This window comes from Gorilla gorilla, chromosome 13, assembly GCF_029281585.2.
Source record: "Gorilla gorilla gorilla isolate KB3781 chromosome 13, NHGRI_mGorGor1-v2.1_pri, whole genome shotgun sequence".
NCBI lineage: Eukaryota > Metazoa > Chordata > Mammalia > Primates > Hominidae > Gorilla > Gorilla gorilla.
The window spans coordinates 59,834,294-59,851,634 of record NC_073237.2 but is presented as its reverse complement, the minus strand read 5'-3'; the positions used below and the strand labels follow the sequence as shown (position 1 = coordinate 59,851,634).

At 41.0% G+C, this 17,341-nt stretch overlaps 1 pseudogene; it reads right to left on the bottom strand.

The window, feature by feature from the left end:
* Window positions 1-6,807: 6,807 nt before the first annotated feature.
* On the bottom strand, window positions 6,808-7,420 carry LOC101148711 (small ribosomal subunit protein uS7-like; annotated as a pseudogene).
* Window positions 7,421-17,341: the final 9,921 nt, after the last annotated feature.

Here is a 17,341-nt window from a genome sequence, read left to right as displayed (position 1 = left end):
TGGCTCACATCTGTAATCCCAGCACTTTGGGAGGCCGAGGTGGGCAGATCACTTGAGTCAGGAGTTTGAAACCAGCCTGGCCAACATGGTGACACCCCATCTCTGCTACAAATACAAAAAAATTAGCCAGGCATGGTGGCAGGCGCCTGTAATCCCAGCTACTTGCGAGGCTGAGGCAGGAGAATGACTTAAACCCAGGAGGTGGAGGTTGCAGTGGGCCAAGATCGCGCCACTACCCTCTAGTCTGGGCAACAGAGCGACACTCCGTCTCAAATAAAAAAAAAAAGAGAGAGAGAAAAACTTAGATGTGAGTAGAACTTTTTTTTCTTTCTTTGTTTTATTATTATTATTATACTTTAAGTTTTAGGGTACATGTGCACAATGTGCAGGTTTGTTACATATGTATACATGTGCCATGTTGGTGTGCTGCACCCATTAACTCGTCATTTAGCATTAGGTACATCTCCTAATGCTATCCCTCCCGGCTCTGTGGCACATATACACCATGGAATACTATGCAGCCATAAAAAATGATGAGTTCATGTCCTTTGTAGGGACATGGATGAAACTGGAAATCATCATTTTCAGCAAACTATTGCAAGGACAAAAAACCAAACACCGCATGTTCTCACTCATGGGTGGGAACTGAACAATGAGAACACATGGACACAGGAAGGGGAACATCACACACCGGGGACTGCTGTGAGTAGAACTTTTGAAATGCTTCATGGGGCTTGAAAACGATTTGGTCTTTGTCCTCTTAAGTTGTTTCAGTATTACTGCAGTTAGAGGACAAAAGTCCCCAGAGGAAGATGTAGTCCTAACTCAATGTAAGGAAAAGGCATACTTCTGAGATGAACACTAACAAGAATCCATGTATCATGGACTGGGTTGGGTTTCTAATACAGAGATTTGCAACAGGTATGGATTCCAGATGTGTGGAAATATTAAGGGTCTTCTCTTTGGGGTGGCGAGGCAGAGTCTTGGAGTGGTCAGACTCTTAAGCCTGCTGTCTTTGGTGATGAGCATCCTCACTCTTCTACTCGAGAGTGCTTACAAATATTATTATATTATCTGTGTGGTTGAGAAGCACTGGCCAGAGCAATGGTTTCTATATTCTTCAGACTGATGCTGATCTGTGAACAAGTCTTCACCAGCCTAGAGAAAAATGATAAAAATGTGAACATGTAGTGAGGTTTGCATAAATCTAAATGTATTCAATTCAAAGGGCCATATTGTATTTTGAAATTATGTCCTTTTTTTGAGAGAAAAAGTTTTTGGTCAATGAAAAATACACAGAAATCTCATTTATCACCTGTCAGACTGGCAAACATATGAACGTTAAACAGTATACTTTTTTAGTGACATTGTGGAAAAAGAGGTAATTTCCTATGTTGCAGGTGAGAATGCAAAATGATTTGACCCATATTGTGATGGTTTATTTTATGTGTCAGCTTGACTGGGTTAATGGATGCCCAGATAACATTATTGGCCAGGCATGGTGCCTCATGTCTGTAATCCCAGCACTTTGGGATGCTGAGGCAGGCAGATTGCTTGAGCTCAGGAGTTTGAGACCAGCCTGGACAACATGGTGGAACCTCGTCTCTACAAAAAATACAAAAAAATTATTAATAGCTGGGCATAGTGACACATGCCTGTAGTCCCAGGTACTTGGGAGGCTGAGGTGGGAGAATTGCTTGATCCCAGGAGGTTGAGGCAGCAGTGAGCCAAGATTGTGCCACTGCACTCCAGCATGGACAACACAGCAAGACCCTGTCTCAACAACAGCAGCATTATTTATGAATGTGTCTGTGAGAATGTTTCCAGAAGAGACTAACGTTGGAATTAGTAGACTAAGTAAAGAACATCTCCCTCACCAATGTGGGTGGGCCTCATCCAATGCGCTGAGGACCCAAATAGAACAAAAAGTCACAGGAAAGACAAATTTGATCTTTCACTCCTTGAGCTAGGATAACCATCTTCTCCTGCCCTTGGACCTTGGAGCCTCCGGCTGTCAAACCTTCAGACGTGGACTAAACTACACCATTGGCTTTTCTGGGAATCTAGCTTGCAGATAGCTTATGGTGGAGGAAGGCATCCAACGAAGAAAGGAATGACCTAACTGAATTCAAAGCTCCCAGGCATGCCATGCCAAGCACATGTTTAAAGTTTAAAAAAATCTAAGAAAACATCCTTCTTGTCTCTCACCAGCAGTGAAGTTGTTCAGTCCTCTGAACAGACATTTAATTTACCATGAGGTGGGGCACAGTGGCTCATGCCTGTAATCTCAGCTACTCGGGAGGCTGAGGCAGGAGGACTGCTTGAGGCCAGGAGTTTGAGACCAGCCTGGGCAATATAACAAGATCCATCTTCAAAAAATATAACAAGAATTAGCTATGCATGATGGCGTGTGCCTGTAGTACAAGCTACTTGGGATCACATGAGCCCAGGAGTTTGAGGCTGCAGTGAGCTATCATTATGCCACTGCACTCCAGCCTGGGTGACAGAGCAAGACCCCAGCTCTAAATAAATAAATAAAGCAGTGGTCTTGCTATATCTAGTCTCCCTAGGCAGCAGAGAACAGAAAGGCACTAATAAAATATGCTCAGGACAAAATTTACTCTTATATACTTTATATAAGATTACAGATAATAACTTTTATTATCCGTATAACTACCAATATGATACTCTTATTTTGAACATAACTTTCTTTCTTTTGAACGTTATTTTGAACTTTGTTTATTTTGAACATTCTTTGTCTTTATTTTGAACTTTCTTTCTTTTGAACTTTCTTTTTTTTTGAACTTTCTTTCTTTTGATCTTTCTTTCTTTGAACATTTTTTCTTTCTTTATTTTGAACTTTCTTTCCTTCTTTTTTTATTTGCCTCAGACTCCCAGGTGGATTACAGGCACCTCCCACCATGCCCGGATAATTTTTGTATTTTTTTATAGAGGCGGGGTTTCGCTATGTTGGCCAGGCGGGTCTCAAACTCTTGACCTCAGGTGATCTGCCCACCTCGGCCTCCCAAAGTGTTGGGAATACAGGTGTGAGCCACTACACCTGGCCTGGCTTTCTTTAAATAGAGAAATATACCTTAAGCCCAGAGGGTACTCAGAAGAGTCTTCAAATCTGAAACAAGAAAAGAAAAACACATAACTTTTGGCCAGGCATGGTGGCTCACTCCTGTAATCCCAGCACTTTGGGAGACCGAGGTGGGTGGATTACTTGAGGTCAGGAGTTCGAGACCAGCCTTGCCAAGAGGGAGAAACCCCATCTCTACAAAAACAAAAACAAAAACAAAAACAAAAACAAAAATTGGCCAGGCATGGCGGCACGTCGCTATAATCCCAACTACTCTGGAGGCTGAGGCAAAAGAATTGCTTGAACCTGGGAAGGCAGAGGTTGCAGTGAGCTGAGATTGCACTGCTACACTCCAGCCTGAGTGATGGAGTGAGACTCTGCCTCAAAAAAAAAAAAAAAGGAAAGAAAAAGACATACCTTGCAAATCACCATGAACATATGTGACAATGACGGCAGGACTTTTATTTCTAAGGTTGCCAGCTGTGTGGAGGAACTAAAACAATTTCAAACATATGAATGTTAAACAATATACTTTTTTAGTGAGATTGTGGAAAAAGAGGTAATTTCTTATGTTGCAGGTGAGAATACAAAATGATTTGACCCATATTGTGATGGTTTATTTTTTGTGTCAGCTTGACTGGGTTAATGGATGCCCAGATAACATTATTGGCCAGGCTTGGTGGCTCATGCCTGTAATCCCAGCACTTTGGGATGCTGAGGCAGGCAGACTGCTTGACCTCAGGAGTTTGAGACCAGCCTGGACAACATGGAGAAACCTCGTCTCTACAAAAAATACAAAAAAAAAATTATTAATAGCTGGGCATAGCGACACACGCCTGTAGTCCCAGGTACTCGGGAGGCTGAGGTGGGAGAATTGCTTGATCCTTTCTTGAAAAGGTAATCCTTTCTCCTTTCTTGAAAATAGGAACTTCTTGATGTAAAGTGTATCTAGCATTTGTTCTTTTTTGTTTCCATTATTGTCATGATAAAATATGTAACTTAATGCTACATATGTATAAGCCAAATCCAGGATTTCTGTGGCAGTATCAAATGCAGCAACTTTTAAATACGGAAAGCAACCCCATGGTAATGATTTACATTATTTAAGTTTCGTTTGCTTATTCAATAAATATTTATGTAGCATTTCTTATATTCCAGTATTAGGCTAGGTATTGCTTTTATTTTATTTTTTAACCTTTAAATCACATTTTTTTTTATTGAGATAAAATTCACACAACAGGCTAAGTGCGGTGGCTCATGCCTGTAATCCCAGCACTTTGGGAGGCCGAGATGGGCGGATCGCTTGAGGTCAGGAGTTTGAGACTAGCGTAGCCAATATGGCGAAAACCTGTCTCTGCTAAAAAAAAAAACCATAAAAATTAGCCAGGCGTGGTGGTGTGTGCCTACAATCCCAACTACTCAGCAGGGTGAGACAGGAGAATCACTTGAACCCGGGAGGCGGAGGTTGCAGTGAGCCAAGATCCCCCTGCTGTGCTCCAGCTTGGGTAACAAAAGTGAGACTCCGTCTCAAAAAAAAAAAAATTCACACAACATATAATTCACAATTTAAAACACTTCAAAGTATACAATGGAGTGGTTTGTTTTGTTTTTTTCCTAATCCTCAGATGCTGGGATTTTTTTTTTGTTTGTTTTTGTTTTTGTATAGTCACAATACTGTGCAACAAGGGTTACTTTCTTAATTCCAGAACATTTTTGTTACTCCAAAATGAAACTGCTCCCAATTTCCTCTACATCCATCCCCTGGAATCTTTATAGATTTGCCTATTCTGTTTAGTTCATATAAATGCAATCATTCAATATGTGGCCTTTTGTGTCTGGCTTCTTTCAATTAGTATAATGTTTTCAAGGTCCATCTGTATTTTAGGTATATTAATACTTCATTGTTTTTTATGACTGATTTCATTATATGTATATATTACATTTTATTTATCCATTCCTTAGTTTATGGGTATTTGGGTTGTTTCTGGTTTTTGAATGTTATGATTAAGGCTGCTATGAACATTATTGTGCAAGATTTTTTGGGAACGTATGTTTTTTCAAGCTTCTTGGTATATACCTTAGGAGCAGAATTGCTGGGTCATTTAAAAATTCTATTTTTTACCTTTTAAGAACTGCCATATTGTTTCCAGAGGGGCTACACCATTTTACATTTCCTCCAACAATGAATAAGGTTCCAATTTCTCCATCTCTTCACCAATGCTTGTTGTTGTTGTTTTTTCTTTCTTTTTTTGAGATGGAGTATCTCTCTGTCATCCAGGCTACAATGCAGTGGCACAATCTCAGCTCACTGAAATCTCCGCCTCCCAGGTTCAAGCAATTGTCCTGTCTCAGCCCCCCAGGTAGCTGGGTCTACAGGCATGCACTACTACACCTGGCTAATTTTTGTATTTTTAGTGGAGACAGGGTTTCACCATGTTGACCAGGCTTGTCTCAAACTCCTGACCTCAGGTGATCCATTCCAGGATGATCTCAAACTCCTGACCTCAGGTGATCCAGCCTCCTGAAGTGCTGGGTTTACAGCGTGAGCCACCGTGCCTGGCCTTGTTGTTGTTTCTTAAGATGGGTAGGAGGAGGGGGACCAAGATGGCTGAATAGAAGGCTCTACCAATCTTCTCCCTCCCCAACAAGGACACCAATTTAACAACTATCTACACAAAAGAAGCACCCTAGTAAGAACCAAAAATCAGGTGAGCACTCCCTGGATTTGGTTTTAACTTTATATTTCTGAAAGAGGCACTCAGGGGGGTAAGAGAGACAGTCTTGAATTGCTTGATGTCACCTCCCCACCATCCCCTGGCAGCAGCTGCCTGGTGCAGAGAATCTGTGCATTTGGGAGAGGGAGAGCACAGCACTGTGAGACATTGAATTGAATTCAGTGGTGTCCCGTCATCACAGAAAGCCAAACTAGGCTGAACTCAGCTGACATCTACTCATGGTGGGAGCAAGAGAGGAACTGTCCTTCTGAGTGGTTGGAATGCAAGTTCCAGCTAGCCTCTGACCATGGGCTAAAGTGCTCTGGGGTTCTACGTAAACCTGATAGGCAGTCTAGAACACAAGGACTGCAACTCCTAGGCAATGCTTAGGGCTGAACTGGGCTCAGAGCCAGTGGACTGGAGTGCTTGCAACCTACTGAGACACCAGCCAGGATGGCTAAGGGACTGCTTGTGCCACCCCTCCCCCAACCCCAGGGTGCACAGCTCACAGCTCCAAGACACCCCTTCCTTCTACTTAAGGTAAGGAGACAGAAGAGTAAAGAAGACTTTGTCTTGCACCTTGGATACCAGCTCAGCTATAGGAGAGTAGGGCAAGAGTTAGAGTTTTGAGTCCCCTTGGAATTTGATATTTCTAGACATATCCTGGGTCAGAAGAGAACCTACTGCCTTGAAGGGTAGGACCCAGTTTTGGCGGGACTCATTGTATGCTAACTAAAGAGCCCTTGGGCCCTGATAACCAGCAGCAATATTTAGGTAGTACACCATGGGCCTTGGGTGAAACTTTGACACTTGTTGGTTTCAGGTGAGACTCAGCACATTCCCAGCTGTAGTGGCTATGGGAAGAAACTCCTTCTGCTTGAGAAAAGTAAAGGGGATTTTTTAATGTACATATTCTTCTTCTTCTTTTCCTTCTTCTTCATCTTCCTCTTTTTTTTTTTCTGGTGGGGCCACCCCAAAGGGCAGACAGGTTTATTGGGCAGCAGCTGGAAATCAGTGGTTGGACTCGGCCACATGCTGTAGCTCATCCTTCTTGATGACATAGGAGTTGGAGGAGCCCCTGGTGGCATTGATGAGCTCATCTTCCAGGCACTCAGCAATGGTCTTGATGTTCTGGAAGGAAGCCTCACAAGTGCCTCTGCACAGCAGCCAGATGGCCTGATTCATGCCATGCAGTGGGTACACGTCCACAGCCTGTCATCTCATGGTCTTGGCTCACCCAATGCATGTGGAGTCCTCCCAGGGACCACTGCTGATGATGGCATTCACCAGGACTCGAAGAGTGTTCTCATTCGTGAGCAGGTGGATGATCTCAAAGGCATGCTTGACAATGTGCATGGTCATGGGTTTCTTGCCATTATTGTGGCCATGCATCATCATGGAGTTAGTGAGGTGCTCCAAGATGGGGCACTGTGTTTTGTGGAAATGCTTGGAGGGCATACCACCCTGCACTGTGAAGCAGGTACTTGGCATACTTCTCCTTCACTGCAATGTAATCCTTCAGGGAAATGTCATTGATCTGCACACCGTCGGTGCTCCACCTCCCAAAGAGCTGGATGTTGGGGGTTTCTGCCATCTCTGGTGCTGCTGTCTCCCACTTGGTCATCCTAAGGGCACAGCCTGAGCATCTCTGTTGCATGGCATGGACCACATGCCACCCTGGCACAGACAGGAAGAGCTTTTTAATATACTTCTAATTCACCAAGCACAAAAGGGGACTTTCTTACACCTTATGTACCAGCTCAGTCACAGGGGGTTACAGCACCAAACTGGCTCTTGAGTTCCCTGATTCCATGACTGGTCTCTTAGAGCGCATTTCTGGGTGTGTCCTGGGCCATAGGGGAGCCTACTGCCCTGAAGGGTGAGTCCCAGGCCAGGCAGGATGCACCACAAGCTGACTGAAGAGCCCTTGGGCCCTAAGGGAACATGGGTGGTAGCCTGGCAGTACTCCCATGGGCTTGTGGTAGCCACAGGGTGAGGCTGCTCTGCCTGTGGAAAGTACAGGGAAGAGTGGGAAGCAGTGCATCTTGAGGTTTGAGTGCCAGCTCAGCCACAGTACAATAGAACACCAGGTAGACTGCTAAGGTATTTAATTCTAGTCCCTGGTCCTGGGATGACAACAATGGACCCACCTGGGGCCTGGGGGAACTTACCACCTTGAAGTGAAGGACATAGCCTGGTTGGCTTCACCACTTGCTGACTATAGAGGCCCAAGCCCTTGATTGAACATAGGTAGTAGACAGGTAGTGGTTACAGCATGTCTTGGGTAAGACCAGTCTTCAGGTCTGAACCAGCACAGTACCCGTGGTGGTGGCCACAGGGGTGCTTGCATCAATACACCCTCAACTCCAGGTGGCTCAGTACAGAGACTCCATTAGTTTGGGAGAAAGTAAGGGAAGAGAACAAGATTCTCAGCCTGGTAATGCAAAGAATTCTTCCAGATCTTATCCAAATCATCATAGTGGTACCTCTACAAGTCTGCAAGAACCACAGCATTACTGAGCTTGAGATGCCTCCTAATTCAGATGTGGCTTAGATCACAACCCCCAAGTCCTTTTGATTTTTTTTTTTTTTGAGACGGAGTCTCGCTCTGTCGCCCAGGCTGGAATGCAATGGTATGATCTCAGCTCACTGCAACCTCTGCTTCCTGGGTTCAAGTGATTGAACTCAGCCTCCGGAGTAGCTGGGATTACAAGCATGTGCCACCATGCCCAGCTAATTTTTATATTTTTAGTAGAGACAAAGTTTCACCATGTTGGCCAGGCTGGTCTCAAACTCCTGACCTCAGGTGATCCACCCGCCTCGGTCTCCTAGAGTGCTGGGATTACAGGCATGAGCCACCACGCCCAGCCCCAAGTCCTCTTGAATACCTGGAAAGCCTTCCAAAGAAAGACAAGTACAAACAAGCCCAGACTGTGAAGACTACAATAAATACTTAACTCCTCAGTGTCAAGACACAGACGAACATCCACTAGCAACAAGACCATCCAAGAAAATATGACCTCACTAAGTGAGCTAAATAAGTCACCAGGGGCCAATCCTGGAGAAACAGGATTCCTTTTCAGACAGAGACTTCAAAATAGCTGTTTTGAGGAAATACAAAGAAATTCAAAATAACACAGAGAAGGAATTCAGAATTCTGTCAGATGAATTTTAAAAAGAGATCAAAATAATTAAAAAGTATCAAGCAGAAATTCTGGAGTTGACACACTGTAGAATGCATCAGAGTCTTTTTTTTTTTTTTTTTTTTGAGACAGAGCCTTACTCTGTCACCCAGGCTGGAGTGTAGTGGCTGTGATCTCAGCTCACTGTGACCTCCACCTCCTGGGTTCAAGTGATTCTCCTGCCTCGGCCTCCTGAGTAGCTGGGATTACAGGCATGCGCCACTACACCTGGCTAATTTTTGTATTTTTGGTAGAGATGGGGTTTCACTATGTTGACTAGGGTGGTCTCGAACTCCTGACCTCAGGTGAGCCACCCGCCTCGGCCTCCCAAAGTCCTGGGACTACAGATGTGAGCCACTGTGCCCGGCCACATCAGAGTCTTTTAATAGCAGAATAGATCAAGCAGAAAAAAGAATTAGTGAGCTTGAAGACAGGCTATTTGAAAATACATAGAGGAGACAAAAGAAAAAAGAATAAAAAACAATGAGGCATGTCTACAGGATCTAGAAAATAGCCTCAACAGGGCAAATCTAAGAATTATTGGCCTTAAAGAGGAGACAGAGAAAGAGATAGGGGTAGAAAGTTTATTCAAAGGGATAATTACAGAACTTCCCAAACCTACAGAAAGGTATCAGTATTGAAGTACAAGAAGGTTATAGAACATCCAGCAGATTTAACCGAAAGAAGACTACCTCAAGGCATTTTATCACACTCCCAAAGGTCAAAGATAAAGAAAGGATCCTAAAAGCAGCAAGAGAAAATAAACAAATAACAAAGAATGGAGCTCCAATACATCTGGCAACAGACTTTTCAATGGAAACTTTACAGGCCAGGAAAGAATGATATGACATATTTAAAGTGCTGAAGGAAAAAAACTTTCACCCTAGAAGAGTATATATCCAGTGAAAATATCCTTCAAACATGAAAAGGCAATAAAGACTTTCCAGGGAAAACAAAAGCTGAAGATTACATCATCACCAGACCTGCCCTACAGAAATGCTAAAGGGAGTTCTTCAATCTGAAAGAAAGAATGTTAATGACCAAGAAGAAATTATCTGAAGGTACAAAACTCACTAGTGATAGTAAGCACACAGAAAACCACAGATTATAATGCTGTAACTGTGGTGTGTAAACTACTTTTAAGTAGAAAGAATGAATGATGAATGAATCAAAAATTATAACTATAGCAACTTTTCAAGACATAGACAGCACAATAAAATATAAATAGAAAAAACAAAATGGTGAAAAATGCAGAGTTGAAGTTAAAGTATAGAATTCTTATTAGGTTTTTTTGCTGGTTTATGCAAAGTGTTAAGTTGTAATCAGCTTAAAATAATGGGTTATAAGACAGTATTTGAAAGCCTTATAGTAACCTCAAATCAAAAAACATACAACAAATACGCAAAAAATAAAAGGCAAGAAATTAAATAATACTGCCAGAGAAAGTCACCTTCACTAAAATGAAGACAGGAAAGAAGGAAAGAAGGAGGAGAAGACCACAAAACAACCAGAAAACAAATAACAAAACGGCAGGAGTAAGTCTACTTAGCAATCATAACATTGAATGTAAATGGACTAAACTCTCCAATCAAAAGACAAAGATTGGCTGAATGTATTTTTAAAAAAAGACCCAAGGATGTATTGCCTATAAGGAACACACCTCCAGTCATAAAAAAGAATGCATTCATGTCCTTTGCAGGGACATGGATGAAGCTGGAAACCGTCATTCTCAGCAAACTAACACAGGAACAGAAAACCAAACACTGCATGTTCTCACTCATAAGGGGGAGTTGAACAATGAGAACACATGGACACAGGGAGGGGAACATAACACATCGGGGCCTGTCACGGGGTGGGGGGCAAGGGGAGGGAGAGCATTAGGACAAATACCTAAAACATGTGGGGCTTAAAACCCAAATGATGGGTTGATGGATGCAGCGAACCACCATGGCACACGTATACCTATGTAACAAACCTGCATGTTCTGCACAGGTATCCCAGAACTTAAAGTTTAATTTAAAAAAAAAAGAAACATATGTCACCTATGAAGACATACATGAACTGAAAATAAAGAGATGGAAAAAAGATATTCCATGCCAATGGAAATGAAAAAAAGAGCAGGAATAGCTATACTTATATCAGACAAAATAGATTTCTAAACAAAACCCATAAAAAGAGACACAGAAGGTCACTATATAATGATGCAGGGATGAATTCAGTAAAAGGGTATAACAATTGAAAATATATATGCACCCAACACTGGAACACTCATATATATATATATATAAACATATAGCTAATAATATATATCTTTATAATATATAATATATAATTATATATATCTTTATGATCATATATATATCTAATAATATAAAATATTATTAGAGCTAGAGAGATAGACCCTGATATGGTTTGGCTGTTTTCCCCAGCCAAATCTCATTTTGAATTGTAATTCCCATAATCTCCATGTGTCATGGGAGGGACCCGGTGAGAGGTAATTGAATCATGGTGGGGGCAGGGGTTTCCTGTGCTGTTCTTGTGATAGTGAATAAGTCTCATGAGATCTGATGGTTTTATAAAGGGCTGTTCCCATGCACATGCTCTCTTGCCTGCTACCATGTAAGACGTGCCTTTGCTCCTCCTTCACCTTCCTCCATGATCATGTGAGGCCTCCTCAGCCACGTAGAACTGTGAGTCCATTAAAGCTCTTTTTCTTTATTTTTATTTTTTTGAGATGGAGTCTTGCTCTGTTGCCCAGGCTGGAGTGCAGTGGTGCAATCTTGGCTCACTGCAAACTGCACCTCCCGGGTTCAAGCGATTCTCATGCCGCAGCCTCCTGAGTAGCTGGGATTATAGGTGTGCACCACCATGCCTGGCCAATTTTTGTAGTTTTAGTAGAGACGGGGTTTCTCTGTGTTGGCCAGGCTGGTCTCGAACTCCTGACCTTGTGATCCACCTGCCTTGGACTCCCAAAGTGCTAGAATTACAGGCATGAGTCACCCCGCCTAGCTAGCCTCTTTTTATAAATTATCCAGTCTCAGGTATGTCTTTATTAGCAGCATGAGAACAGACTAATACAGTAAGAGGTCCAATACAATAGTAGCTGGAGACTTACCCCACTTTCAGCATTGGACAGCTCTTCCAGACATAGAATCAACAAAAAAACATCAAACTGCACTATAGACCCAATGGACGTAATAGGTATTTACATAGTATTTCATACAGTATCTACAGAATATACATTCTTTTCCTCAGCCAATGGACCATTCTCAAAGACAGACCATTTGTTAGGTTACAAAACAAGTCTTAAAACATTCCGAAAAAAACTGAAATAACATCAAGCATTTTCTCTGACCACAATGCCATATAACTAGAAATCAATAATGAGGAATTTTGGAAACACATGGAAATAAAACAGTATGCTCCTGAATGACCAGTGGGTCAGTGAGGAAGTTAAGAAATAGAAAATTTTCTTGAAACAAATGATAATAGACATGCAACATATCAAAACCTATGGGATACAGCAAACCCAGTACTAAGAGGGAAATTTATAGCTATAAGTGCCTACATCAAAAAAAGAAAAAATATTTCAAAGAAACAACCTAATGATGCATATTAAAGAACTAGAAAAGAGCAAACCAAACCCAAAATTAGTAGAAAAAAGAAATAATAAAGATCAGAGCAGAAATAAATGAATTTGAAATGAAGAAAACAAACAAAAGATCAAGAAAACAAAAAGTTGGTGTTTTGAAAACATAAACAAAATTGACAAACCTTCATCTAGACTAACTAAAAAAGAGACAGAAGACACAAATAAATAAAATTAGAGATGAAAAAAGAGACATTACCACTGACACTGCAGAAATTCAAAGCACTATTAGTGGCTATGATGAGTGACTATATACCAACAAATTGAAAAATCTAAAAGAAAGGGATAAATTCTTGGACACATACACCCTACCAAAATTGAACTATGAAGAAATGCAAAACCTGAACAAATCAATAAGAAGTAGTGATGTAGAAGTAATAAAAAGTCTCCCAGCAAAGTAAAGCCCAGGACCTGATGGTTTCACTGCTGAACAAATCAATAACAAGTAATGATATAGAATTAATAAACACTCTCCCAGCAAAGTAAAGCCCAGGACCTGATGGTTTCGCTGCTGAATTCTACCAAACATATAAAGAAGAACTAATACCAATTCTACTTACACTATTCCAAAAAATAGAGAAGAAGGGAATACTTCCAAACTCATTCTACGAGATCAGTACTACCCTGATACCAAAACCAGACAAAGACACATCAAATAAAGCAAACTTCAGGCCAATGTTTCTGATGAATACTGATGCAAAAATTCTCAATGAAACTGAATTCAACAACACATTAAAAAGATCATTCATCATGACCAAGTGTGATTCATCCCAGGGATGCAAGGGTGGTTCAACATATGCAAATTAATTAATGTAATACATCATAGCAAGAGAATGAAGGACAAAAATGATCAAATGATCATTTCAATTGATGCTGAAAAAGCACTTGATAAAATCCAGTATCGCTTCCTCATAAAAGCCCTAACAATACTGAGTATAGAAAGACATCCCTCAATATAATAAAAGCCACATATGATATACCCACAGCTAATATCATACTGAATGGGGAAAAACTGAAAGCCTTTCATCTTTGTTTTTTTTTTTGAGACACAGTCTTGCTCTGTCACCTAGCCTGGAGTACAGTGGTGCGATCTCAGCTCGCTGCAACCTTTGCCTCCCAGATGCAAACAATTCTCATGTCTCAGCCTCACCAGTAGCTGGGATTACAGGTGCATGCTACCACACCCAAATGGAGTTACACCGTGTTGGCCAGGCTGGTCTCAAACTCCTAGCCTTAGGTGATCTGCCCGTCTTGGCCTCCCAAAGTGCTAGGATTACAAGTGTGAGCCACCACACTGGCCACCTTTCTTCTTTGATCAGAACATGACAAGGATTCCCACTTTCACCACTCTTATTCAACATAGTACTGGAAGTTTGCAGCTACAGCAATTGGACAAGCAAAAGAAATAAAGGGGATTCAAATAGGAAATGAAGAAATTTAATTACCCTTGGGTGTGGGTGGCTCATGCCTGTAATCTCGGAACTTTGGGAGGCCGAGGCAGGCAGATTGCTTTGAGACAAGCATGGGCAACACAGTGAAATATCATCTCTACAAAAAATTAAAAAATTAGCTGAGTGTGATGGAGCATGCCTGTACATGCCTGTAGTCCCAGCTACCAGGGAGGCTGAAGTGGGAGGATCACTTGAGCCTGGGGCGTTGAGGCTTCAGTGAGCCATGATCATGCCACTGCACTCCAGCCTGGGTGACAGAGTGAGATCCTGTCTCAAAAAAAAAAAAAAGGCGGGGGGAAAGAAAAAAGAAAGAAAGGAAAGAAAGAAAAGGAAGGAAGGAAGGGAGGGAGGGAGGGGAAAGAAAGAAGAAAAAATTTTCCTTGTTTTTAGATGATATAATTTTATATTTAGAAAAACCCAAAGTCCACCAAATAAATATTAGAACTAATAAACAAATTCAGTAAATTTGCAGGATACAAAATTAACACACAAAAATCAGTAGTATTTCTCTATGCCAACAATGAACAATCCAAAAAAGAAATCAAGAAAGTGATCCCATTTACAACAGCTAAAAAGAAAATAAAATACCTAGAAATGAACTTAAGAAGTGAAAGATCTCTACAATGATAACTATAAAATATTGATGTAAGATTTTGAAGAGGCCACAAAAAATAGTAAGGTATTTTATGTTCACGGGTTGGAAGAATCAACATTGGTAAAATATCCATACTACCCAAAGCAGTGTCTATTAAAATACCAATAATATTCTTCACAGATATAGAAAAAAAATCCTAAAATTTATATAAAACCACAAAAGACCCAGAATAGCCAAAGCTACCCTAAGAAAAAGAACAAAACTGGAGGAATCACATTACCTGATTTCAAATTATACTACAATTAGCTGGATGTGTTGGTGCATGCCTGTAATCTCAGCTACTCAGAAGGCTGAAACATGAGAATCGCTTGAATGTAGGAGGTGGAGGTTGCAGTGAGCTGAGATCATGCCACTGCACTCCAGCCTGGGTGACAGAGTGAGACTCTGTCTCAAAAAAAAAAAAAAAGAAAAATTAAAAAAAAATACTATAGTAACCAAAATGGCATGGTACTCGCATAAAAACAGACAAATGGACCAGTGGAACAGAATAGAGAACCCAAAAACAAATCTATAACCCTACAGTGAACTCATTTTCAATAAAGGTGCCAATAACATACACTGGGGAAAAAACAATCTCTTCAATAAATGGTGCTGGGAGACCTGGATATCCATATGCAGAAGAGTAAAACTAGACTGCTTTCTCTTGCCGTGTACAAAAACCAAATCAAAATGGATTAAAGACTTAAATCTAAGACCTCAAACTATGAAATGGCTACAGAAAATATTGGGGAAAATCTCTAGGACATTGGTTAGGCAAAAATTTCTTGATTAATAACCCACAAGCACACGCAACCAAAGCAAAAATGGGATCATATCAAGTTAAAAAGCTTCTGCACAGCAAAGGAAACAATCAACAAACTGAAGAGACAACCCAAAGAGTGAGAAAAAATATCTGCAGACTACTCATTTTGAGATATCATCTCATCCCAGTTAAGATGGCTTATATTCAAAAGACAGGCAATAACAAATACTGGTGAGGATGTGGAGAAAATGGAACCCTTGTACACTGTTGGTGGGAATGTAAATTCGTGCAACCACTATGGAGAACAGTTTGGAGGTGCCTCAAAAAACTAAAAATAGAGCTACCATATGATTCAGCAATCCCACTGCTGCATGTATACCCAAAAGAAAGGAAATCAGCATATCAAAGAAATATCTGCACTCCCATGTTTGTTGCAGCACTCTTCACAATAGCTAAAATTTGAAAACAGTCAAAGTGTCCATCAACAGATGAATGGATAAAGAAAATGTGATACATATACACAATATAGTATTATTCAGCCATAAAAAAGAATGAAATCCTCTCATTTGCAACAACATGGATGAAACTGGAGATCATTATGTTAAGTGAAATAAGCCAGGCACAGAAAGACAAACATCACATGTTCTCACCTATTTGTGGGATCTAACAATCAAAACAATTTAACTCATGGAAATAGAGAGTAGAAGGATGGTTACTAGAGACTGGAAAACATAGAGGGGGTGGGGATGATGGGGGGCAGGTGGGGATAATAAATGTGTACAAAAATTAGAAAGAATAAGATCTACTATTTGATAGCACAACAAGGTGACTGTAGTCAACAATAATTTAATTTTCATTCAAAAATAACTAAAACAGTATAATTGTTTTGTTTGTAAAATAACACAAAGAATAAAATGCATGAGGGGATGAGTACCCTATCCTTCAGGATGTGATTATCACACATTGCATGCCTGTATCAAAACTTCTCCTGTACCTCATATATACATGTACTATCTACCTACAAAAATTAAAAATTAAAAAAATTATATGGAACCACAAAAGACCCAGAATAGCCAAACCTGTCCTAAGCAAAAAGAACAAAACTGGAGGAATCACATTACCTGACTTCAAATTATACAACAGAGCTAGAGTAAACAAAATGGCATGGTACTGGCATAAAAACAGACACATAGATCTGTAGAACAGAGCGGAGAACCCAGAGATAAATCCACACAGCTACGGTAAACTCATTTTCGACAAAGTTGCCAAGAACATACACTGGGGAAAGGACAGTCTCTTCAATAAATGATGCTGAGAAAATTGGATATCCATATGCAAAAGAGTGAAACTAGATCTCTATCTCTTGCCATTTACAAAAATCAAAGAAAAATGGATTAAAGGCTGGGAGTGGTGGCTCACACTTGTGAGGCCAAGGTGGGCCAATCGCTTGAGCTTAGGAGTTTGAGACCAGCCTGGGTAACATGGCAAAAACCCATCTCTATACAAAATACAAAAATTAGCTGAGCATGGTGGTGCACACCTGTAGTTCCAGCTAATGGGGAGGCTGAGGTTGGAGGATTACTAGAACTCGGGAAGTTGAGGCTGCAGTGAGTCATGAGCATGCCACTCCACTCCACTTTATAACACACTGTTGTCTACATAAGGCTAGCTACATCCCTTAATCTTAAACTCCCACCGCTTTCAGACACTATCATACCCCGCCCCCCTTCCCCCCCCCCCCCCCCCCCCCCGTGAACCCCAGTGCATTCTGGAACTCATGGTTTGGTGATTGTTGTCCAGGAATGGCTACAAACCCACATTACTATGATATCGGACTTCTACTTGTGTAGTCATTTCTTAGTTAAC